General features: G+C 42.3%; 1 protein-coding gene across 1 annotated transcript in view; it reads right to left on the bottom strand.

Moving 5' to 3' along the window:
• The window catches only part of LOC122548516 (mechanosensitive cation channel TMEM63B-like), a 223309-nt gene extending 198393 nt beyond the window's left edge, over positions 1–24916 (bottom strand). The window contains exon 1 of the mRNA XM_087984150.1: positions 24709–24916. The gene's annotated coding sequence lies outside the window, so the exon portion shown is untranslated. The remainder of the gene's footprint in view (positions 1–24708) is intronic.
• Positions 24917–25104: the final 188 nt, after the last annotated feature.

The raw sequence follows: 25104 nt of genomic DNA, 5'->3' as shown, positions 1-25104 counted from the left end.
ATTCTCACGGAATAATGGGAGAACTAGCCATTTGGATACAGAACTGGCTCTAAAGTAGAAGACAGAGGGTTGTTTTTCAGACTGGAGGCCTGTGGCCAGTGGAGTGCCACAAGGATCGGTGCTGGGTCCTCTACTTTTTGTTATTTACATAAATGATTTGGATGTGAGCATAAGAGGTACAGTTAGTAAGTTTGCAGAAGACACCAAAATTGGACGTGTAGTGAACAGCAAAGAGGGTGATCTCAGATTACAACAGGATCTTAATCAGATGGGCCAATGGGTTGAGAATTGGCAGATGGAGTTTAATTCAGATAGATGCGAGGTGCTGCATTTTGGGAAAGCAAATCTTAGCAGGACTTATACACTTAAGGTCCTAGGGAGTGTTGCTGAACAAAGAGACCTTGGAGTGCAGGTTCATAGCTCCTTGAAAGTGGAGTCACAGGTAGATAGGATAGTGAAGACGGCGTTTGGTATGCTTTCCTTTATTGGTCAGAGTATTGAGTACAGGAGTTGGGAGGTCATGTTGCAGTTGTACAGGACATTGGTTAGGCCACTGTTGGAATATTGTGTGCAATTCTGGTCTCCTTCCTTTCAGAAAGATGTTGTGAATCTTGAAAGGGTTCAGAAAAGATTTACAAGGATGTTGCCAAGGTTGGAGGATTTGAGATACAGGGAGAGGCTGAACAGGCTGGGGCTGTTTTTCGTGGAGCGTCGGCGGCTGAGGGGTGACCTTAGAGGTTTACAAAATTATGAGGGGCATGGATAGGGTAAATAGGCAAAGTCTTTTCCCTGGTGTGGCGGAGTCCAGAAATAGAGGGAATATGTTTAGGGTGAGAGGGGAAAGATATGAAAGAGACCTAAGGGGCAACCTTTTCATGCAGAGGGTGATACATGTATGGAATGAGCTGCCAGAGAATGTGGTGGAGGCTGGTACAATTGCAACATTTAAAAGGCATTTGGATGGGTATATGAATAGGAAGGATTTGGAGGGACATGGGCCTGTTGCTGGCAGCTGGGAATAGATTGGGTTGGGATATCTGGTTGGCATGGACAGGTTGGACTGAAGGGTCTGTTTCCATGCTGTACGTCTCTATGACTAATTGCTCAGTGGTTGGTACTACTGCCTCACAGTGCCAGCACCCGGGTTCAATTCCAGCCTAGGGTGACTGTGTTGAGTTTGCAAGTTCTCCCAGAGTCTGCATGGGTTTCCTCCAGGTTCTGCCCACAGTCCAAAGATAAACAGGTTAGGTAGATTGGTCATGCTAAATTGCCCATAGTGTCCAGAGATGTGCAGGCTAGGTGGATTAGCCATGTGAAATGCAGGGTGACAGTGATAGGACAAGAGGGTGGGTCTGAGTGGGATGTTCATCAAAGCTCCGGTGCGGACTTAATGAGCCGAATGACCTGCTTCCACACTGTAGGGATTCTATGATTCTATTCTGCGATTCTATGATTCTTTGAGAACAGATCTAAAATAAAGCAAAATATGAATGCAAAAAAAGAAAAAAAAAGTTCTTAAAAAGATACAAACCAGTAATAAAAATGCAGGCCAAAGGAAATGAACAACGTGGAGGACAGCAACAGGCTTGGGGGGGAATATGCAGCCTGGTGAATCTGGCAGGTACATGGGAGACAAAACTTAATACAGAGAGAAAACTGCAAAGTGACATGCCGGTGAGAAGAATGAGAAGCAACAATATTTAATAAATACAACAAAGTTTAGATTGTACAGGACTGTGGACTGGAGTTGACAGTGTGGTGTTCGACTTGTTGGGCGTGGGGTAAGTGTATGTATACAAATCTTTGAAGCCAACAGGACAAAATCGAGAAAGTTTATTTAAAAAGTCATTTGGCCACATCAAAAGTAGTAAATGCTTTTTGTTATTTATATAAGTGATTTGGGTGTGAGTACAGGAGACATGGTCAGTAAGTTTGTAGAAGACACCAAAATTGCTGTCTGCTGCAGCACCAAAAGAGACTTCAGAGTACAGCGTGATCTTGATCAAATCGGCCAACAGGCCGAGGAGGGGAAGATGGAGTTTAATTTAGATAAATGTCCTACCAAAGTGCAACACCTCACAAATCAGGGCAGGAGTTACACACTTAATGGTGAGGTCCTGGGGAGTGTTGCTGAACGGAGACCTTGGAGTGCAGGCTCACAGTTCCTTGAAAGCAGAGTCGCAGGGTAGTGAAGATGTTTGGTACACATGCCTTTATTGGTCAGTGCATGGAGTATAGGAGTTAGAAGGTCATGTGAGTCAGTACAGGACATTGGTCAGGTCACTTTTGAAATAATACTTTCAATTCTGGTCTCCCTGGTATAGGAAGGATGTTGTGAAACTTGAAAGGGTTCAGAAAAAGATTTCCAAGTATGTGGCCTGGTCTGGAGCGGTTGAACAGGCTAGAGTTATTTTCCCTGGAGCAGAGGATGAGAAGTGACCTGATTGAAATTTATAAAATCACAAGGGCATAGATAAGATGAATAGCCAAGGTCTTTACCCAGGGTACGAAAAAGTCCAAAACTAGAGGTTAGAGGGGTAAGATTTAAAAGAGAGCTACTTGTTCCATACATGTACCACCCTCTGCATGGAAAAAGCTGCCAGAGGAAGTGGAGGAGGCTGGTACAATTACAACATTTAAAGGCATCTGGATAGGTATAGGAATAGACCAGGGCATAGAGGGTATTGGCCAAATGCTGGTAAATGGTACAAGATCAATATAGAATATCTGGTCGGCAGGGAGGAGTTGGACTGAAATGTCAGTTGTACAGCACAGAAACAGACTCTACAAAAGCAATTTACTGGAATGGTAAAAGGGATGCTGTATTTCAGACGGTAAAGCTAATTCAGGATTTGGATTGGACTGCTTACAGCAGAGAGGGGTTGAGAGGAGATCAAATAGAAGCTTTCAAAGCTGTAATTGGTTTGAATAGAGTGAAAACAGAAAAACTGTTTCTAGTGGCAGGAGTGTTAACCATGGGTACACAGATTTTAGGAGATCAAGATAAGAACCAAAAGCTACAGTCCTTGGGAATGGAATGCATTGCTCGAGAATGAAGGTGGAGGATGCTTCAGAAACAACATAAAATATGTACACATTTCTTGAAGGAAAACGATAGAGGGCTAAAAGGGAAATTATCTGATTGACTTTCAAAGAATTGGCACACAGAAAATAATTCCTAGCCTTTCAGTCAATTGTATGATTCCAATTGCAGACAGTGATCCACAATTCCCTTAGACAGCACAAACATGCAGAACCCAATCATATTCCAATTATCATCATCTTGAAAAGGAACAGGATGAGTGTGCCTAATTCATTAGATTCCCTACAGTATGGAAACAGGCCATTCGGCCCACCAAGTCCACACCAACCTTCCGAAGAGTGACTCACCCAGACCCGTTCTGCTCTGATTAATGGACCTAACACTATGGGCAATTTAGCATGGCCAATTCACCTAACCTGCACATCTTTGGACTGTGGGAGGAAACCTGAGCACCTGGAGAAAACCCACACAGACACAGGGAGTCTGTGTGCAAACTCCACACAGACACTCACCTCAAGCTGGAATCGAATCCGGGTCCCTGCTGCTGTGAGGCAGCAGTGCTAACCACCGAGCCACCATGCTGCCCCAATCATCTCTAATTACAGTATTAACATATGCTGCCCACGTAACACGAATATCAGCAAACAGACATGATATCACCATGCCAGTTTGTCACAGACAGAGGGACTGCCTTCAGAGAAAAGAATTCTTAATGGGGTGAACTGTGCCAACCACTGTACTCTGACTCAGAGGGAGCTCTGCCAAGGTCAAGCGAGGGACCTTTTCAGTTGCTCGTGCACAATGCATTGTGAAAAACTCAAAAGTACTAACCCATTACAATGGATAACACAAATTAAATTTTCAGATTTCAAGTCTCCTTCAGACAATTCATCAACTTGTGTGTGCATACATTTTAAACAGAAGTTCTAAACAGGAAACCATTTAACATTGGAGGCCTTTAAAATCTGCATGAAAGTCTTTGCTTCATATCTGTTTCTTCCTCGTTTTTTTCCTCAATCCTTTCATCAGTGGGAATGTTTTGTACCTACTTTGCCTTTCTAGGCTGCACTTTATTTTGAATACTTCATTCAGATCTCCTCTCAGCCTTCTCCTTTTCAACGAGGATAATGCCAGATCCTCTAATCTGACCCAATAACTGAAATTACTTATCTCTGGAAACATCTCACTACAGGTCTGGCCAGGCCTGCTGAGTTTCTCCAACAATGTTTTTATTTCAGATATCTAGCATCTGCAGTGTTTTGCTTTTATTTGGGTTGGGTTAGTTTTTTGGGGGAAAAGCTACTCTCTAGCCATGGCCTATGCTGTAAAAAGAGATTAGGTTGTGCATGTTGCCACCCTGACTTAGTCTGACAATTTAGTCTAAGGTTACCCTACCATGATGGAAATGTTGAGACAAGAGATCTGCAGGAGTTGAAGAACCATCGTAAATCACCACTTTAATCCATGATCAAAGTAATTAAAAACCAGGAAAGCAGATTAATTGAAGCTAAACAGTCTAGTTATTGCTGGGTGTGTTCAGTACATTACTATGAATTTAAGTAAAGAATGTTCAGTCATGGGATATAGAAATAGAGGACAAAAATTTGGTGGAAACAGTAAAACATGGGAAATGTAAACTTGCCATTTTGAAAGGTAGAACGGTAAAGCAATATATTGTATCACTGGAAATTGAAAAACTCAGGAGGGATCTGCGTGCCCTGGTACATAAATAACAAAAGGAACAGTTAGCATTCTACCGTAATAGGATTTTCTCCAAAGGGTCATGATCTTGTGGAACACTCTTCCTGTGTGCACCACTGAATATTTCTAAGGTAAAGGTAGATTGATTCTTAATGAACATGAGAGTCAGTGGTCATCATGTTAAGGCCAAAAGTCAAGTTAGCCATAAGCTTTAGAGTACCAAAGCAGGTTGGATGGCCTGTTCCAGGTTTGTATATCAGTCTTAAATTTACTGACTCCATCACAGGGTCAGAAGTAGGGATGTTAAATGATCCAATGTTCCAACATTCAATGTTCAGCACCAAACACGACACCTCAGATACAGAAGTCGCCCATGTCCATCTGTTGGCTGAATGGCTGGTTTGCAATATAAAAGTGATGCCAACAGCACAAGCCAAACTCCTATACTAACTGAGTTCAGTAGAAGGCACAAAACATGTGACTCTAATAAGAGGACAGTATGATCCTGCAGACTACTGCAGTTCTTTTTTGCTCCTCGCTGCCGACAAACCCATGATTCCAATGCCTTCGCATCTTCAAGGTAAAGTCAGAAGTGTGATGGAATACTCTTCACTTGCCTGTAGCTCCAACAATTAAGAAGCTAGAAAGCTGCTCAATTTCCACCACATCCACAAACATTAATCCCCGTCACCACCAACGTGGTGAGAGCATCTGTAAGATTCACTGGAGTAACTCAGAGGTTCCTTTGTCAGTACCTTCCTTTGGGCTGACAAGGGGCAAGTAACATTTGTGCCACACAAAAGTCAGGTAATAACTGACTATCTTCAATAAGAGGCAATTTAACCACCACTCCTTGACATTTAGTGATGTTACCATCAATGAATCCCTACTATCAACATCCTGGGGACTACCATTGACCAGAATCACCACATGTACACTGCAGCTACAAGAGCAGGTCAGAAGCTTGAAATACTGTGGCTAGTAACTCACCTCCAAATATTCCAAACTCCAAAACACACAAAGCTTGACACCATGCATGACAAAGTAGCCCTCTTGATTGGTACCACGACCACAAGGATCCACTACCTCCACTATTGACACTCAGAAGTGTGCACTGTCTACAAGATGCACTGAGAAATTCAAACATTTTTGGACATCATCTTTCAAACCCACAACCATTACCATCTCAAATGGACACATGTACCAGGTACACAGGAATACCACCGCCTTCAAGTTCCCCTCTAAGCCACTCACCATCCTGACTTGGAAATATAATCACCGTTCCTTCACTGTCACTGGGTAAAAAAACCTGAACCCCTGCTCTAATGGCATTGAGAGACAGAGAGAGAAAGTGAGGACTACAGATGCTGGAGAATCAGAGTCAAAAAAGTGTGGTACTGGAAAAACAGGTCAGGCAGCATCGGAGGAGCAGGAGAGTTGATGTTTTGGACATAAGTCCTTCATCAGGAATGGCATCACGGGTTACCTCCAGCACATGGACTGCAGTGGTTCAAGGCAGCAGCTCATTGCTTTCTGAAATGCAACAAAGGACAGACAATAAATGCAGGCCAGTTAACAATGCTCACCTCCCACAAAAAGAATAAAAACAATGATCTTTACAACTACAAGGCCAAGGACAGCAGTTACACGGATCACTATAACCTATAGGTTCTCCTTCGAGCTGCATACCATCTTGCATCAGAACCACATCAGTCCTTCACTGCTACCAGTTCATAATCCTGGAATTCCTTTCCTAACAGCACCATGAGCTCCCCCATTCCCCAAGGAATACAGCAATGTAAGAAGATAGTACACCTCCACTGGCTTAGCCAATGATGCCCAAATTCCATAACTAAGACAGAATCCTGGAATGGAACTTGAAAACAAATCCTTGACTTGTAGGCAGCTGCGCCACAGCCGAAGCTGAACCAGTGCCAGATATAATGGAGTGCTGAATAGATAAACATGATCTCAGACACAATGCATGCTGCTACAATATATTCCTGAAGTTCCAAATGGATTAAAACCATTCGCTGCCCTGTTAAACGTCTTTGCTAAAATTGGGATTTTTGTTAGATTTACACAAGATCTGCTAATAAGGAGAAGCAGCCATCAACCTGACAGGTTTACAATCAAGTGGCAGCTTTGACAAACCATTATATGAGAAAGCTTGTAGCCTTACACGCGACATCTGGTCCAGGATATACACGAGAGCGCTTGACCAATTTTGGGCAGGGTGGGGGGCGCATTTGTTCTGAAGAATTAAGGCCATCTGTTCTTCGTGTCAATGGATCAGTGTAAATAAGGGGATAACATTTGTTCACTTGTGGAATGGGTGGCCGTACTTCCTTTTGACCCAGAGGGCTGGAAGCTGCACATATTTTACAGTTGGAGGTTGGATAACAATTTCTGGTTTATATTGAAGACTCAACAAAATTCATACTCAATAGCTTATTAAATTACAAGTTATTTTCCTGAGTGGAATACGCACACAATAGAACAATTCTGATACATTTTCATGTATACCACACTGAGCAGATCTGAATTTATGAAACCCAGCTCCATAATCTTGAGCGTTCTGAAATGTGCATGACCCATTACTCTTACAAGCTAGAAAAACAAAGGCTAAAACTGAGTTAGTAAGAAAAGTTGGAAGATATTCATACGTCCCTGGAGCTCAAGATGTAGAAATGTTATCAACTTCATTTGCATTTGGGAATCTAAGGTGATTTTTAAAAAAGCCATGTTGTAGGACAATGGTATTGGAGATGTTAGCTGAGCAAGGTTACCTCATGACCTTTTCCACATAGTTTAGACTAGCCTCTCATTATGATGTATGGTTAAAAGGGAGGCTTATCTAGCCAAAGCAATTGGCCATTTGGCCTGGCTTGATCAGGGTTTCCCACTTTGATTTGGATGTAGCTTAATTAGTAATGCGTACTCAGACCGGTCAATTAGTTTCTTTTCCTCTACAAACTTTTGCCATTTTATTACTGCTTATTCATTAAGGACGTGTGGTGTTTTTATAATCTCAGTACCAATTTCTGTATAAAGACAGCTCGTTTGCAGCAATAAGGGGAATAGCCTGAGAGCGCTCTTAGGGTTAAGAGCTAGTTCTGCTACTCTGCTAATGGTTTTAAAACCTTAGATACCTACAAGCCAGGCTTAAGCTATGTTATAGTGTAACATTAAATTATGCTGCAAGGACAGTTATTCCAGACTGCCACAGAGTACGATCTCCGGATGAACCAAGAGAGGGTTACAGATCGAGTCCATTAGGGATTCCATGAGCTGTCTCAAATAGGTACTTTAACAATTACATAATACTGGACTTGTAGTCAAAACACTGCAAATGCATCTATGGTCTACATTTCACCCATGCTGCAAAGTGAACTCATGACAGTGAGACAGAAATCAATCTTTGTACAGTACCCTTCAACAATGCCCTAATCAAAACCTCAAAAGACAATTCTGCCAAAACCAGTGCACCATTATTTTCAGTTCAACTAAAGTTACTGATGCCCACCAGTAAGACATTTTTGTTTCCTGGAGAAACTCAGGTTTGCAGAGAAGGCAGAGTTAAAATTTCAGATCCAGTGACTCATCAGAACTACTAGTTATACTATTAACTCTTATGAGAGGTCACTGAGCTTGAAACATTGACTCAGCTTTCTTTTCACAGCTGCTACAAGACTTGCTCAGTTTCTCCACCAATTTGTGTTTTTGTCTCAGGTTTCCAGCATTTAAAGTTTCATTTTATATTTCCTGCTATAGCTGATACAATGCCTGAAATGGAGGGTCTCTCACCAAAATCAGATTGCACATTGTGCTTTATCCCCATCTGAAACTATGTTGAAAATGGCCAAACTGGTCACATCAAGCTTACATTTACACGTAGGAGACATGAAATTGTACAAGCAAGGTTGTTTCATAGAAAACTGCATAAACCCAAAGTAACCCCCTTATTCCAATAACAATGACTCAACAGGTCAGCTGAAGGAACAGTTTAAATAAGATAGGAGGTGGAGAGGTGAAACAATTCAAGCTGTTGTTTTAACAAAAAGCTGAAAGCCATGCTGTGTAATAACAACTATCAATCACTACACCCAGCAGTGCTAACTTTGGCACCAATTTCACAATCTGTTGACTGCAAAACTGGTTTCTACCCAAAGTACACGAACATTTTCACTAGTTGCCTTCATACCTTATCAGGGAGTATCCAGATCAGGTTCAACTGTTTAACATCCAAGATATCTAATTAAGTCAGATTATGTAAACATCAATACTTTTTAAAAAATTCATCTAAGAGATGCTGGTGTCACTGGCTGGCCAGCATTTATTGCCTGCCCCTAGTTGCCTTTGAGGAGGTGGTGTTGAGCTACCTTCTTGAACTGCTGCAGTTCATATGCTGTTGGTAGACCCACTATGCCCTGAGGAAGGGAATTCCAGGATTTTGATCCAGCGAGTGAAGGAACTGTGATATATTTCCATGTCAGGATGGTGAGAGGCTTGGAAGGGGACTTGAAGATAGTGGTGTTCATATGTATCTGCTGCCTTTGTCCTTCTGGAAGAAAGTGGTTGAGAGTTTGCAAGGTGCTCTGAGGATCTCTGGTGAATGTCTGCACTGCATCTTGCGTATACACTGCTGCTACTGAGCAGGGGTGGTGGAGGAATCATGACCTTTAAGGAAAATATTAGCAAAGTAGTATCTTTGCTTTTCTAAGGTGGCAAATTTCTGCATGATTATCAGTTTTTCTTTCCCTTTTATCTTAGGGGTATTTTTTTACAAGAGCATGACTGTTGAAATACAGAACAGCACACAGAATTGAATTCATCCATAATAAATTGCTGGAGGTGCTGCACTGACAACTCAAGCCAATTTTCTGATGACTTTCATACACATTAGATGCAGATTGTACCATGAAAGTAATGTACCATTCCCTGAAAATAAGCCCCAAGAGGAAAAAAAATTATTTAAAATCTCTACAATGAGGTACTTACGTATATATCAAACCTGAAGTATAGCATATCTGGAGCATACTAACACGAGTTCTGATCAACTTGAAATATTAACATTTCTCACAAATGTTGCCAGATCAGCTCTATCTTTCCAGCATTTTCTGTATTTTACATCTATGATACATCACAGCTGTTTCAACAAATAAAGAGCACTCCCAAAAGATTATGAAAATAGATTTGCATAAGGGAAACTGTTGGTGTATATAATAGTTTGTGCAAATTGTTACTCATGGTTAATCTGACATGTCCACTCTCCTGTTCTTCCCTAGTTCCAAAGACTTAACCCTCATAAGAAATTCCACATCTATCTTAAAATTAGTGCTCTTTAATTCTAAAGGCTGTCCTGTGGTTCTAGACTCTCCCAGTAGGTGAAACATCCTTTCGGCATTTACCTTACCAAGCCTCTTACGAATGATTAGATTACCTTTCATTCTTCTAAATTCCAATAGAGTCCCAATATGTTTAATCTTTGTTCATAAGTCAATCCCTCCATACCAGTGATCATCCTAATGAACCTTCTCTGAACAGCCTCCAAATGAAATGGAATCCTTAAAAAAAGGGACCAAAACTGCTCATGGTACTCTGGATGTGGTCTCCCCAGCACCTTGCACAGCTGCAGTAAGAATCCCCACTCATACTCCAATCCCCTTGAAACAAGGGCAAGCATTTCCATTAGCAATCCTGATTACCTACTACACCTGTGTACTAGTTTTGTGTTTCAGACACAAGTACTCTCTTCACGTTGCAACTTTCTTCAATTAACACTTTTTGTTCTCATTATTACTAAACTTAATTCCACATTTTCCCACATTATACATCATTTGCAATTGTGTCTACTTAACCTATCATAGTCACACAGACCTTTCAGTCCAACTAGTCCACACTGACCATGTTCCCAAACTAAACATGTCCCACTTGCTTATGTTTAGCCCATATCCCCCACCTCATCTCAGATCCAAGATACCACCCTTTTGACCTGTCCATCTTCCTTCCCAACTATCCATTCCACCCTCCCCATAGACCTATCAGGCCCCACTGCTTCCACCAATCGCCTTTGCAGCTAACGTTTCCTGTATTCTCATTTAAGTGACAAAAAGCAGACAGAGTATCGATCCCTGTGGAACACCACTGATCACAGGCCTCCAGTCTGAAAAAGAACAACTTTCAACTAGCCTCTGCTTCCTACCTTAAAGCCAATTTTGTATCCAACTGGCAAGCTCACTGTGAATCCCATGTGATCTAATTAGCCCATTGTGCAGAATCTACCGCTCAGCCAATCTTTTCAGTTGCATCCTCAAAAAACTTCAAGTTTGAGACACACTATTTCCTCTTGCAGCAAACCAGGCTGACTATCCCTAATCAGTTCCTGCCTCTCCAAATGCATGTGAATCCTATCTTTTAATATCACCAATGTACTTCCCACTGATGGCAGGCTCACAGGTTTATAGTTCCCAGGCTTCACGTCACAGCCTTTCTTAATTAAAAAAAAAGGTATAACATTAGCCATCCTCCACTCCTCTGGCATTTCATCCATGGTTATAGATTGAGCAGAAATATTTGCACTTGGCCCTGCAATTTCTTTCCTAACTTGCCACATATCAGTATATTTGGACATATGACATCCTCTGCCATCATTTAATAAATAATGTGAATAATTGAGGCCCTAACACAGGTCCTTGAGGGACACCACCGGTCTCACCCTGGCAAATTTTTGAGTACCTATGCATTAACCCTACTTTCTTCGTTTGCCACTCAACCAATTTCCCTGCCTTGTCAGTAATTTGCACTCAATTCCACAGGCTTCTCTTAATTAGCAGTCTGTTGTGTGGGGCATTATCAAATGTCTTCTAGAAGTCCATACAAACAACACATGTTGACATTCCCATCTTCTACCTCAGTCACCTCAAAAAATTCAATAAGGTTTGTCAGGCTCGATCTACCTGCAATGAATCCATGCTGGCTTGCCCTGATTTACTGATAATTTAAAAAGGTGTTCAGTTACCCCATTCCTGATTGGAGTCTACAACACTTCCCCCACCATGTGTTAGACTAACTTCTTTGTAATTACCTCTTTAGCACTTCTGAAAAAGCAGAGAGTGACGTGCAATTTTCCAATCCAGAGGAATAATTCAAGAGAACTCCAAAAGATTATAGTTAGGCCATGGCAATGTGCTCCTTTACTTTAACACCCTTAGATGGAAATATTCAGGTCCTGGGGATTTTTCACTTTAATGCCACTAATTTCCTCATTGTTCGTGTTTTATTTACATTAAATTTTATTCATTCTCTGTCTCCACTTTGTATTAATTCCCTTGAGATTTCTGGCAAGCTAACCTTTTCCACAGTAAATAATAAGGCAAAGTAAAGTAATTATTTGACATGTCTGCTATTTCCTCAGTCATTGACAATATCCCCAATTTCAAAATGCCATGCTTCAAGGAGGCAATTTACCAGCAGCTTTTCAAGGGCAATTAGAAATGGGCAGTAAATGCTGGTCCAGCCTGTGATGCCTACACCCATCAACAAAACAAAATTGGATATTTTATACTCCTGTAAAAGGATAAATTGAATCGCACTTTATTAAGTGATAGTAGCACATTTTTAAATTCATTTTGGGACCATGGACATTGCTCGCTGGCTAGCGCTTATTCCCTGCCCCTAGTTGCCCTTGGGAAGACAGAGCTACCTTCTTGAACCACTGCAGTCGACATGCTATAGGTTCACCCGCAATGCCTTGGGGGAGCTATTTCCAGGGTTTTGACCCAGTGACAGTGATGGAACAGCAATATATTTCCAACTCACGATGGAAGTGGCTGGGAGGGGAACTTGAAGGTGGTAGTATTGAGTCTAGAAGGTGCTGAGGATCTTTGGTGAATTTCTCAGGTATATCGTGGAGATAGTACACACTGCTGCTCTGGAACCTCGACAGTGGAGGGAGTGGGCGTGCTACCAATCAACCACGCTGCTTTGTCCTGGATGGTGTCGAGCTTCTTTAGTGTTGTTGGAGCTGCACCCGTCCAGGCAAGTGGGGAGTATTCCGTCACACTCCTGACTGTACCTTGTATATGGTGGACAGGCTTTGGGCAGTCAGGAGGAAACTTATTTGCTGCAGTATTCCTTGGCTCCGACTTGCTCTTGTAGCCACTGTATATGTGGCAAATCCAGTTAAGTTCTGCTTAATCATAACCCCTCCATGATGTTGGCAGTGGGCGACACTGCTGGCAAGACCACTGCATGTCAAAGTGTTGTGGGGATGAGACTGACTTTTATTAGAGATGGTCATTGACTGGTATTTATGTGGTACAAATATTACTTGCCACTTGTCAGCCCAAGCCTGGACATTGACTGCTTCAGTATCTGAGGAGTCTCAAAACGGTCAATGTGGTCCAAACATCAATGAACATTGCCACTTCTGACCTTATGATGGAGGGAAGGTTCTTGATGAAACAGCCGAATATACTTTCTCAGAATTGCACTGGACCACCACTTTAGGCTGCAGGCTCAAACTTGTCACTCTCTCAGGTGGATGCATTAGATATCAAGGCATTAGGCAACAAATTTTCTTCATACCCTGGCCAGCATTCATTAGACATTAACTGTTTGTGGGATCTCACTGTACAGAAATTGGCTGTGGCGGCACCTACGTAACATTTATTACATATTGAAAGTAACTAACATCAATAAAACATATTGGAATACTTAAATCACAAAGTTTCGCTTGGTGTGATGTCATGCTTTGTATTTCAGGATGACTAAAGATACAACTGATCATACATCAACTAAAGATGTGATAGCTATATTCAGTTAAATAGTTTGGAAATTTCACAGTAATTTCTAAAAGTTCAATTTTTAAAACTTTTCTCAAATCATGATACAACTTGGAGGAATTAGAATAAATATATTTTTAGTAAAGTATCTAGCTTGCTATCAACTGGAGTGGTAGCTTGCCGGGTTACAGTTTTCCATTAAAAAGATACGATGCTTCATTATTCCCATACAGGCATTCTACAGTGTTTAAAAAGAGTGCTTCACGCTCTCGGCCACACTTTAAAATACATACACAGCATCATTCTGCTGAGGGTTCAAACATTAAAGTAATAACAGAATTATTAACCATGTTTGTGTTGAGGTGTCTTTATATTCTACTTGTTAATTCTACCTGCAATAGAACTTGCATTAGCTTCTGTGTTAACCTCAACTTACACAACCTTACAAAAGTAGTCGTCATCCATCTCTATAAATTACGACATGTCAGTGTGGCTACATTATATGGTCAACGATCAACCATATCCATCTTCCAACACAAGATTCTATAAATATAGGTTCTTCCACTATTTGTATACTGACCACATCTAATTCCATGCTGTACTTTTCAAACTGTGCTAGGAGATGGCTTGTCAAATATCCAGTCAACTCCATTTCCAACCACTATATCTCAGCAGTTTCTATAACTTTGGCATTCTATTTGACCAAGCTGATCGGTCAACTCCTAATCACCTTCAGCAAGAGCTCATGTAACATTGCCTGACTCTCCCCATCTGTTTACTGACATTTGCCATTGCTATCTGCAGATTTGCCTTTTCTGATGCCACCCTCTCAGAATTTGCAATATCCCTCTTCTGTAAATTTCAGCTTAACCAAAACACTGCTGTTCAAACTGGCATCAAATGCTGCTGACTGCTTTAACTTTCAAGTCTTATTCTAGTGCTTAAAATACCATAGTATAAAATAGTCAGGTGCCAAGCTGATCAAAATCCTGTCACCACAACTTCAAGTCTGGCTGCTTTAAAAAAGATTAATTATGAGGTATGCACATCACTGGCTGTGCCAGCATTTACTACTCACCGTTAGTTGCCCAGAGGGCAGTTAAGAATCAACCACATTACTGTATCTAGATTCAGTCAGACCAGACAAGGAGAAAGTGAGGACTGCAGATGCTGGAGATCAGAGTCAAAAAGGTGTGGCGCTGGAAAAGCATAGCACGTCAGGCAGCATCCAAGGAGCATGAGAGTCAAAGTTTCAGGCATAAGTCATTAATCAGACATGGGGGTGTGGGTGGGGGGTTGCGCAGGGGATAAAGGGGGCTGAGAGATGAACAGGAGGGTGGGGAAAGTAGCTCTGAAGGCAATAAGTAGATATGGGGGGGGGGGGGGGGGGGGAGAAAGGGTGATAGGTCAGAGGGAAGGGTAAAGTGGATAGGTGGGAAGGAAGATGGACAGGTAGGACAGTTCAAGAGGTGTTACTAAGTTGGAGGGTTGGATCTGGGATGAGGTGGCGGGGGTGGGAAAGAGGGAGGATGAGGATAAGGATACTGGTGAAAATCGACTGATGCTGTGTGGTTGGAGGGTCCCAAGGCAGAAGATGAGGCGTTCTTCCTCCAGGCGTTGGGTGGCTTGGATTTGACAGTGGAGGTGACCCAGGATTTGCATGTCCTTGACGGAGTGGGAGGGGGAGTTGAAGTGGTTGGCCAGAGGGCAGTAGAGTTGTTTGGTGTGCATGCACCAGAGATGTTCCCTGAAATGTTCGGCAAGTTGGCATCCTGTCTCTCCAATGTAGGAGGAGACTACAGACAGCAATGGACACAGTAGATGGTGTTTGGCCGTGCAGGAAAATCTGACCGACGGAAGCAGGGGATTGTGGGTGTAGGTTTTATACCTGTTGAGGTAGCACAGGAAGGTGCCAGGAATAGAGCATAGTTTTGGGGGGTGGGGGGGTGGACCTAATGAGGGAGTTGTGGAGAAAATGGTCTCTGCAGAATGCTGAGGGGGGTGGAGAGGGAAATATATCTCTGGTGGTGGGGTCCGATTGTGGATGGTGGAAATGGCAGAGGATAATGCACTGCATCTGGAGATTGTTGGGATGTAAGGTGAGGACTGGTGGGTTCTATCCTTGGAGGGATGGTGTTCAAGGGCAGAGGTGCGGGAAATGGAGATGATGTGCTGGACAGCATTGTTGACCATCTGAGAGGGGAAAATTGTGGTCCTTGAAACACAATGCCCTGGAGTGGAAGCAGGTACAGCAGATGCAGAAGAGTTGAGTGCAAGGGATAGCTTTTTGCTTTGGAGATGTGAGGGGTAATCCAGATAGTCGTGGGGTTTGAGATGTCAGCGTTGAGTCAGTTGCCAGAGGTGGAGAGGGGGGGTCCAGGAAGGGGAGGGAGGTGTCCGAGATGGTTCAAGTGAACTTGAGGTCAGGGTGGAAGATGTTCCTGAAGTTAATGAACTGTTCAACCTCCTCATGGGAGCATTCAGTGGTACTGATACAGTCAGTCATCACTGTAGCAGAAGTAAAAAGGTGGGGAACAGTGCCAAGGTAAATGTGGAAGATGGACTGTTCCACATATCCTACAAAGAGGCAGGCATAACTGGGGCCCAAGGCTATCCCCTTTGGTCTGAAGGAAGTGGGAGGATTTGAAGAAGTTGTCAACAGTGAAGACCAGTTCCACCAATCAAATGAGTGCATTGGTAGAAAGGTACGGTTGGTTCGATGGGAGAGAAAGAAACAGAGGGATTGGAGGCCTTCGCCATTGCAGATGGACGTGCATCTATGCCCATGGATGGATGAAAGGCCCCGACCTGAAACGTCGACGACTCCTCTCCTTGACTTGCCGTGCTTTTTCCAGTTCAACTCTTTCTCCAGCCAGCACCTGCAGCTACATTGCCATCATTTTCTAACATCCTCCTGAAATTCCTCCAATTTCCTCTTATACAATAGGATTTACTTCTGAAGGTTTTCTCTCTTTCATCACATGCAATTGAACACTTGTTTTGCTATGCCTCAATGGGGTTTTATTTGTCAAGTTTCAAGGGTCTGAACAGTTATGGTCCGTGTTGTAACAATAAGCACATGCATCAAGTCACTACTAAAGATCTCCCTCAAATGGGCATTGCCAATGTAGCATTATTAGCTGATCCTATGTCTTCAGATTATGTTGACAATGCAAGTAGATGAGGTAGTAAAAAGAGCCGGGATAAATCCTTGAAAGCTCTAGAGATAATGGTACAGAGACAGGAAAGGAAGATAAATCATTACAGATTCAGTCCACAATTGATAGGATTTAAATGAACAGAAATCCTATAGATTTAGATAACAGAGGACAGGCACTTTAAGCTGGATGGTACAGCTAATGATTCAATAGCTATGTTAGGATCAGGAAGGAAGAGTAAAGGTAGTACTAATGATCGCAATCATACAGGGTGTCATTTGTGACTTATATTAGGTCACCACAAGGCTGCGGCTTTATTCTTTCATTGCATACATTGTCTATATATGACTCCACACTCTCAGCAATGATAATGACAGATTTCCCTACCTAAATTAGGTGAGCAAACCAAGTGGGTTTTTACAACAGTCACAGTTTCACAGCCATCATTAATTGATGGATTCATTTAAATGTTACCAACTGCCACGATGGAATTTGATCCCATGTTCCCACAGCATTAGGCTGGACTCCTGAATTACTAGGAGAAAGTGAGGCAGATTCACACTTTTTGACCCTGAATTGTAGTTTAATGAGATATAGCATTTGTTGTAATTACAAATTATAAAAGGTGGACATGTATTTGGGGTAACACATTCATTAAAGAGAAAAGGGGGCTTCGAGATTGAATATTTTCTGGTACTCTCTCGGACCTTGCAGACCAGGTTTTTGGATATTTGGGAAAGGGTCCTGACAATACCCAAGGAAAGAGAACAAAACAATGTTGGTTAGCATAAAAGCCAGGAAGGAAACTACATCCTCAATAGCTGAAGGGAATTCAGCAGGAGGTATAATACAATGCAGTCAAAAGGAGCTTAGAAATATGCAAATAAATAGAAATGAAAGGCATTGGAAAAAGATTTGAAGAATACAGGGTTAGCAGCAATGACAGCTGCAGCGAGTACATTCTTGTGGCAAACAGTCCAATAACCCCTTGCACTTACATAACAGCAAATGGAGGTCAAATTTAATATAGTGACTAGGAATGAAAAGAAAACAGTGGGGTTGAGAGCAAAGGCTTTACATGATACAGGGACAGGTGGTGTAGGGTGACTGAGCTGATCAACAGGTTACAGAAGTTGAATGATAGATGGAAGGCTAGCTTTGAAAGTGCAACGATAGGTGACTTGAGAAAAGAGCATTTTCCCCAGAATTGAATGGAGGTTGGGGGGGGGGGGGGGGTATGTCGATCCTGAGAGATACAAGAGGGTGGTTGGAGATGAACTTGCCTACTATCTAAACCATAGAATACAGACTATGTGAAATAGAAATATCTTGAGAGCAATTTAATGAGACACCTTTCACAATCAAGGTTTCCTAAAGCTCTTTATAATGGATACAGTATTTTTTGAAGGGTAGTCACTGTGATACTGCAAGGAACATGGCAGTGAATTAGCACATAGCAAACTCTTAAAAACATCAATTTAATGACTGCGCAATCTGGTGAGGAATACAAAAGTGAGGAATGGAAACAACACTCCTGGTCTGCTTGGAATTATCAATAAACAAATTACTGGAAAGTTTCAGCAGGTTTGGCAGCATCTGTGGACAGAAATGAGAGTTAACACTGAAGATCCAGTGATCCTTTTTCAGAAGCTCAGAACTTCAGACTGGACCTGAAACATTAACTTTGATTGCTGTCCCCAGATGCTGCCAGACCTACTGGTGATTTGCCAGCAATTTGTTTTTGTTTCTGATTTACAGTATCCACAGTTTTTTCCAGTTTTAATAAGGTGAGGCTATCCAATTTAAGGTGTGGAGGTGCTGGTGTTGGACTGGAGTGGATCAAGTTAAAAATCACACACCAGGTTAGGTTTATTTGGAAGTGCTAACTTTCAGAGTGCTGCACCTTCATCAGGTAACTAGTCTGGTAACTGAAGGAGCAGCATGCTGAAAACTAGTACTTCCAAATAAACCTGTTGGACTATAACCTGGTGCTGTGCGATTTTTAAACTTTATCCAATTCAAGACTAACTTTGAAAGCAAAATACACAGCATTGATAAGGCAATTTGTTATGTTTGAAGACTCAGGTGAATTAACAGTTAAAGGCAAGCCACCACAATCACACTCTCAGATGACTGCTGTTGAGTTCAACCGGAGGGTCACCATACATGAGGCAAAGGAAGAGGTTGAGAAGGTGGGACCTCCATCCTGACCTCAGCCAGTGAGAGAATTAAACCTCACTGTTGGCAGCACTCAGCATTGCAAACCAGCTATCCAGCCAACTGAGCCTCAGAAAAGTGGACATATTAAAATTAGTGCAGCTATAAAGATAGTAAGAGGACACCAATGACCAATGTAACTAGTGAAACTCCAAGGGCACAGTTATTTCACAGGTCATTTGCTGCTTTCAAATACTGGTTTAGTGGGCAGTGCAATTTCCACTGAACAATACTCCTTAACATCGTACTCAACACGTACAGTACAATACTAAATGCAAGAGCACAAAAAGTACTTATTCCCTGTATCAATTTATTAAGCAAAAAGAACAAAGTATTACACTAATACAGTCCAGACAGCAGGCCAGTGAAAAATTACAATGGATACAATGCATTCGTTCACTTTCAGTGCATCAAAAAAGGAAGCTTCAGTCTGAATAATAAGCAAATCCACACAAGGAACAGCAGTGAGCTGGTATTGGCAGCATTGTCAGAATCAATCATCTGCTGCAGTTTCAGACCCCTCAGATTGAACAATAGTGTCAATGCAGCTCAGCTTGTAGCACAGTTACTTCAGTTAAGATTGCAGCTTCAAATCCATACCAGAAGTTGGAGGTTGAAATTCTAGCACTGTGTAGGAAGAGAAAAAGATGCTGGTGCTTTTTGTACGGTGAACCATATCTGTGTCTCAATTATATAGCACTTTGAAGAAATTAAGAAGTTTACAAAGTGCCCAGGCCAAAGCTCCTCCAGCAATGCCATTCAAAAGCTAATCATTCTTCTGATATCTGTGGAATCGCGCAGCACAAAAACAGATTCCACATTTAACTGTGAACAATTGATTAACTATACCACATCCAAATGGTAAAAAAATTGAAAATGCTTTATTACATAAGTTTGCAGTTATGCAACATGCTTCTAAAAAGGAAGAAAGGAGGGCTCATGAAGTTTGTGGCAGATCTGCCACATCTCTCTCAATGGCAGAATAAGCTCAACAGGCTACTGTTTCCCATCTGCAATCAAATCACAAGGGAGCCCACATTTTTCGATACAATCTACTAACGGTACAATAGCAAAGGCCGTGCGCAGTGGCATTGAAAGTAGGAACCATCAACAAATGACCATTAAAAGCAATATCCAAGGCACTTGTCAGTTACATTTCTTTCATATGCATCTTTATTGCTGGAACAGCACAGCAGGTCAGGCAGCATCTAGGGAACAGAAGATTCGACGTTTCGGGCACATGCCCTTCTTCAGGAATGAGCAGAGAGTGTTCAGCAGGAGAAGATAAAAGGTAGGGAGGGGGGACTTGGAGGAGGGGCGTTGGAAATGTGATAGGTGGAAAGAGGTCAAGGTGAGGGTGATAGGTCGGAGTAGGGTGGAGGCGGAGAGGTCAAGAAGACGACTGCAGGTCAGGAAGGCGGTGCCGGGCTGGAGGGATTCGGCTGAGACAAGGTGGGGGGAGGAGGGATGAAGAAACTGGTGAAGTCCAAGTTCATCCCCTGTGGTTGGACTTCACCAGTTTCTTCATCCCCCCTCCCCCCACCTTGTCTCAGCCGAATCCCTCCAGCCCGGCACCGCCTTCCTGACCTGCAGTCTTCTTCTTGACCTCTCCACCTCCACCCTACTCCGACCTATCACCCTCACCTTGACCTCTTTCCACCTATCACATTTCCAACGCCCCTCCTCCAAGTCCCTCCTCCCTACCTTTTATCTTCTCCTGCTGAACACTCTGCTCATTCCTGAAGAAGGGCATGTGCCCGAAACGTCGAATCTTCTGTTCCCTAGATGCTGCCTGACCTGCTGTGCTGTTCCAGCAATAAAGTTTCAGCTTTGATCTCCAGCGTCTGCAGACCTCACTTTCTCCTCTTCATATGCATCTTAACAATCACAGAAAATATGCAGCGGGAAAGGCCAATGCATGAACCTGGTTTTGGAAATAATAACTGCTCCCCTTTGGTCAGCACAAGTATCTGTTCTCTTGTTCACAATGTAATGGAAAATCTACATAATTATTTTGCTAATTGTATCCCAATTGCTCAAAGCTGCTACTCACAAAGTACATAAAAATCACATGTTCCATCATATTCTTACTTCAGCTCTAGTAAAATACACAAGTCCCATCCTCTCCAACAAATGAAGATATTAAACATAATTTAAATAGGATTTTATCCATTTAGTGCCCATTTGAAAATCACTTCATACCCTATTCTTTTTCACCTATGCTTTACTGAGTAACTTGCTTGACAGTGGCCCCAAGGGAAAAAAAAAAATCAGAAATGTGGTGTTTCCTATAACAACCAGAAAGACAAATTTTAGGTGGATAATGGCAGCATTGGTAGCTACTGACATGCCTCCTACTCCCCTTGGGATGAGGAGCAGACACTAACAGTGAACCAGAGTTTAGATCAGAGTGGTGCTGGAAAAGCACAGCAGGTCAGGCAGCATCCGAGGAGGAAAAAAATCAATGTTTTGGGCAAAAGCCCTTCATCAGGATGCTGCCTGACCTGCTGTGCACCACTCTGATCTAACCTCTGGTTTCCAGCATCTGCAGTCCTCACTTTTTCCCACTTGACTAACAGTGATCCAGACTTGCCATTTCCTATTGATATTTAGAACAGTATTTCCCAAACCTTTTACCCCAGTTTGAACACAATTTATTCCCTCTAAATGTATATGACCCCAGTGTTTGGATTGGGATGGAGTGTACCATGAGAGATGTTCAGCAAGTGAGGTTTTAGTTCTTGATTAGCAGGAATGAGAGAACAGGAATTTAATATGGGTTTGGGTTTGATGAAAAGGCAAGCTTTCCCAAGAAAATGAATACATCTTTTCACATTCATTTTTTTGCAGCACTAATTGGTCCTCAGAGAGCAATCCATTAGGCCACACCCACCAAAACACCATAAGCATTTAAAGGGTTTTTCTAATACCCAGAAACCAATCCCATTTCTACACAGACGTTGCAGTCTCAGAGTCAGGCTCATTGGCTCCCAGTGGAGTCACAACCCACCTTTTAGAAAACCCTGACCTAAAATCTGATGCTGCCGTTTCCCTAGGTGCTAGAAGTTGGTAGATTAAAACACCACTGCAATTCATTTCTGACTATATGCAGTTATAAAGTCTGGACTGACCAAGTTCCCCAAACTAAACCAGCCCCACTTGTTTGTGTTTGGCCTATATCCCTTTAAATATTTCCTATCTACATACCTGTCCAAATGTCTTTTAAATGTTGTAACTGTACTTGCATCAACCACTTCCTCTGTCAATTCATTCCACACACAAACCACTAGATGCAAAAAAAATTGTCCCTCAGGTCCTTTTTAAACATCAATCTTAAAAACATGCCCCCTTGTTTTGAAGTCCCCCCAACCATCAGGAAAATGTATTTGTTATTCACCTTATCTAAGCATCTCATGATTTTATAAAACTCTATATTGTATTGGGTTACCCAATCTGCATTAAGATTGTGACTCATTGGCAATCTCGACCTACTACCAGGTAAACTGCTTCGCATACCTTTCCATCATTAAAACAAAAATCTGTGCTAAAATATATTTGTAAAAAAATCTTAAACTCAAGTTTTAAGCTAAAATTATATTTTTTAAAATTCTTCACATGAGAGAAAGCAGCTTTGAACAGGTGTACTTAACCATTAAGCAACATGTTAAAGCTAAATTCTAGAAAAGGGAGTGTTAAACATTGATACCACTATTTAAATAAATGAAACATGCATAACAAAGCTTTTGTACATTCTGTACAAAGTCTGCATCCAAATTGAAAACTCCTCAAAGGACTGTTCTGCTAATTCAGAATGAGAACTATGTAACATCACAGGAGATGAATTTTCCGATTGCTGCTTCCAGTATTGTGACATTAGGATTGAACCATAAACTATTGAGATTTACAGAATAGAAAGATGTAACATAATCTATCATATCTGCACCAGGTCGCTACCACAACAATCCTAATCCCTTGCAAAAAAATTGGCATCTTCCTTTGTTCAAATGTTTACTCACTCTTCCCTCAAATAAATGTTGATTTGTGCCTATTACATTTCGCAAAATCAGTCCATGTGAGTATACTTCAATAAAAAGTGTCAGCTAATCTTTCTCATTGTGATAATTCTAAAAGTGATGACCACTCACCACTTCCTTATCTTTCTCTTTCTAGTATGCTTCAGTGGAAAATTATACTCAGCATCTCTCAAGATGAGATCAGTTTTGGGCTCAATTTCCTGGCCACAGCTTGCCAAATTGAGGGGTGCTTGCGATAGGGGTAGGTTTCGAGAATGGGGAGAGACACCGGGGTCATGGAGGTTGGGGGATGGGATGTAGGGATGTACTTGAATAGCCAGACAACTAAAGGGAGGAGATGATGGAGTGGGAAGCAGTGGAAAGAGATCAGTGAAGTTGTTGATTCAGTTGCTGAAGACAATAATGGCAGGGGGGAGGGCAGCAGCACATCTCCTCTTGTTGGCACGCTTGTAAGAAATGCATTTATATATTCCATTCATTTAGTCTCACTTTCCTCTAGCTATCATGGCAATGGTTGATAAAGACATCTAAGGTACTTCTGAAAACACTTAGAAGTTTACTATTCATGCCAAGATTTATATGGACTTTGGACTCATTCATTACATTAGCCTGAGACAACTGCTTGAATGAGAACAACATGCAAATAGACCAGCAGAGAACTGAAATAATCCAAGCTGAGAATAGCAAAAGAGTGTTTAAAACCAAAGTTCAACGTGGGGTGCTTCAAAGAACCTTTCCTACTACGGGTACTCTCTCTGAGGTTATAGTCAGCCTGTCATTCACCCCTAGTACACTTTCGTTCCTAATTTGAATATCCACTGTTTTAAACCCACTGCCACCTAATCTACACCCAACGATAAAGAGCAATCCTCGATCGAGATGAATCCGCACAGCAAGCATTCGGCTAATAGAGTTCTGTTGATTAGAACATCCATTATTTCAAAGAGAGACGATGGACTACAAATCACTACGTCGAATAAGATGCTAAAAACGATGCGTGTAAATTAGTGTTTAGCTGAACCACGGTGTCACACATCTCGAATAATCGAAATGGCGCTCTGTACATTTTACGAGGATTTGAATGCACCGCGTCCAAAGGGAAGACCAGTATTCCGGACGCGCAGAGCCTCCGAGGAACAAAAACAAAATCCTTAACAAGCACTTACAATTCACTCCTCACCAGCATTCAGGCAAAACACGCTCACCCTCAAAACACCGTCAGATTTTAAAATCGAAAAATCAACTACTGTGAAACGATTAGCAGTACCCTTTCACTCTCGTTTCTATTGCCTCGATTAAGACATGAAAGAAACCCGAGGTGACAACGTGTTGAGGCCAATTATACTGCTTAAAAAAAAACCTTAAATTAAAAAAAAACTAAACGGCCAACGTTCTGGACTCAGTTAACTGCAATTGCAAACACGCAAAAAATTTAAAAACGGGTTTTCATTGTTCAAAAGGGTAGGGGGGGTGATCGTATCAAATCAGCAGTTTTTAAAGATCAGAGTGGTGCTGGAAAAGCACAGCAGCATCCGAGCTTTCCCCCCCCCCAAACACCTTACAACGACAACAGAATAAAGCGACTATCCCCATGCCACCGCACAAATTAAAGAAATAAAAACATTACTGCGCCGTTAGAGCGGCTTTGTGGCGTTTAACTCGCTTCACCTTGCACTCGATTGGAGCCCCCAGATTTTTTTTTTCCGCCCTCATCCACCCGGTTAAGTTCGAGGCAGGATAGCCAGGAGGGGAGAGGCCCCATTCCTTACCTGCACCACCTACAGCAGCGAGCCCAGCCCTTAGCAACCGGCAAACGACAACCTCCACCCTCGCTCCTAAATCCCCGGATCCATTAGAGGTCACTCAGAATTAAATTTAAATGTTTTACTCCTCGCCCGCAAAATAAAATGCGCTCTCGGTTCACAATTTCGACGCTGCTGGTAAATAAACGTCGCCTCCTCCTTGCTTGGTGGGCGGGGGGGGGAGGGGAAGGGAGCCGTCAGATGGACCGCAGCACCGGCTGGAGGCGGGACGGTCAGCCACAGGAGAAGCCCCACCCCTTACGCGATGACGCTAGAGACAGGGAGCAGAAACCCTTACGTGATAGCGTCGAGGACGTCAGGACAAACCCCGTACACTTTGGCGCCTGCGGCAGCCGGTGAAAA

Source organism: Chiloscyllium plagiosum, unplaced genomic scaffold, assembly GCF_037043375.1.
Source record: "Chiloscyllium plagiosum isolate Xiang-an unplaced genomic scaffold, Cpla_swu_hap1 HiC_scaffold_3, whole genome shotgun sequence".
NCBI classification, from domain to species: domain Eukaryota; kingdom Metazoa; phylum Chordata; class Chondrichthyes; order Orectolobiformes; family Hemiscylliidae; genus Chiloscyllium; species Chiloscyllium plagiosum.
The sequence above is the reverse complement of the archived record's forward strand: the minus strand, read 5'-3'. Positions and strand labels throughout refer to the sequence as shown.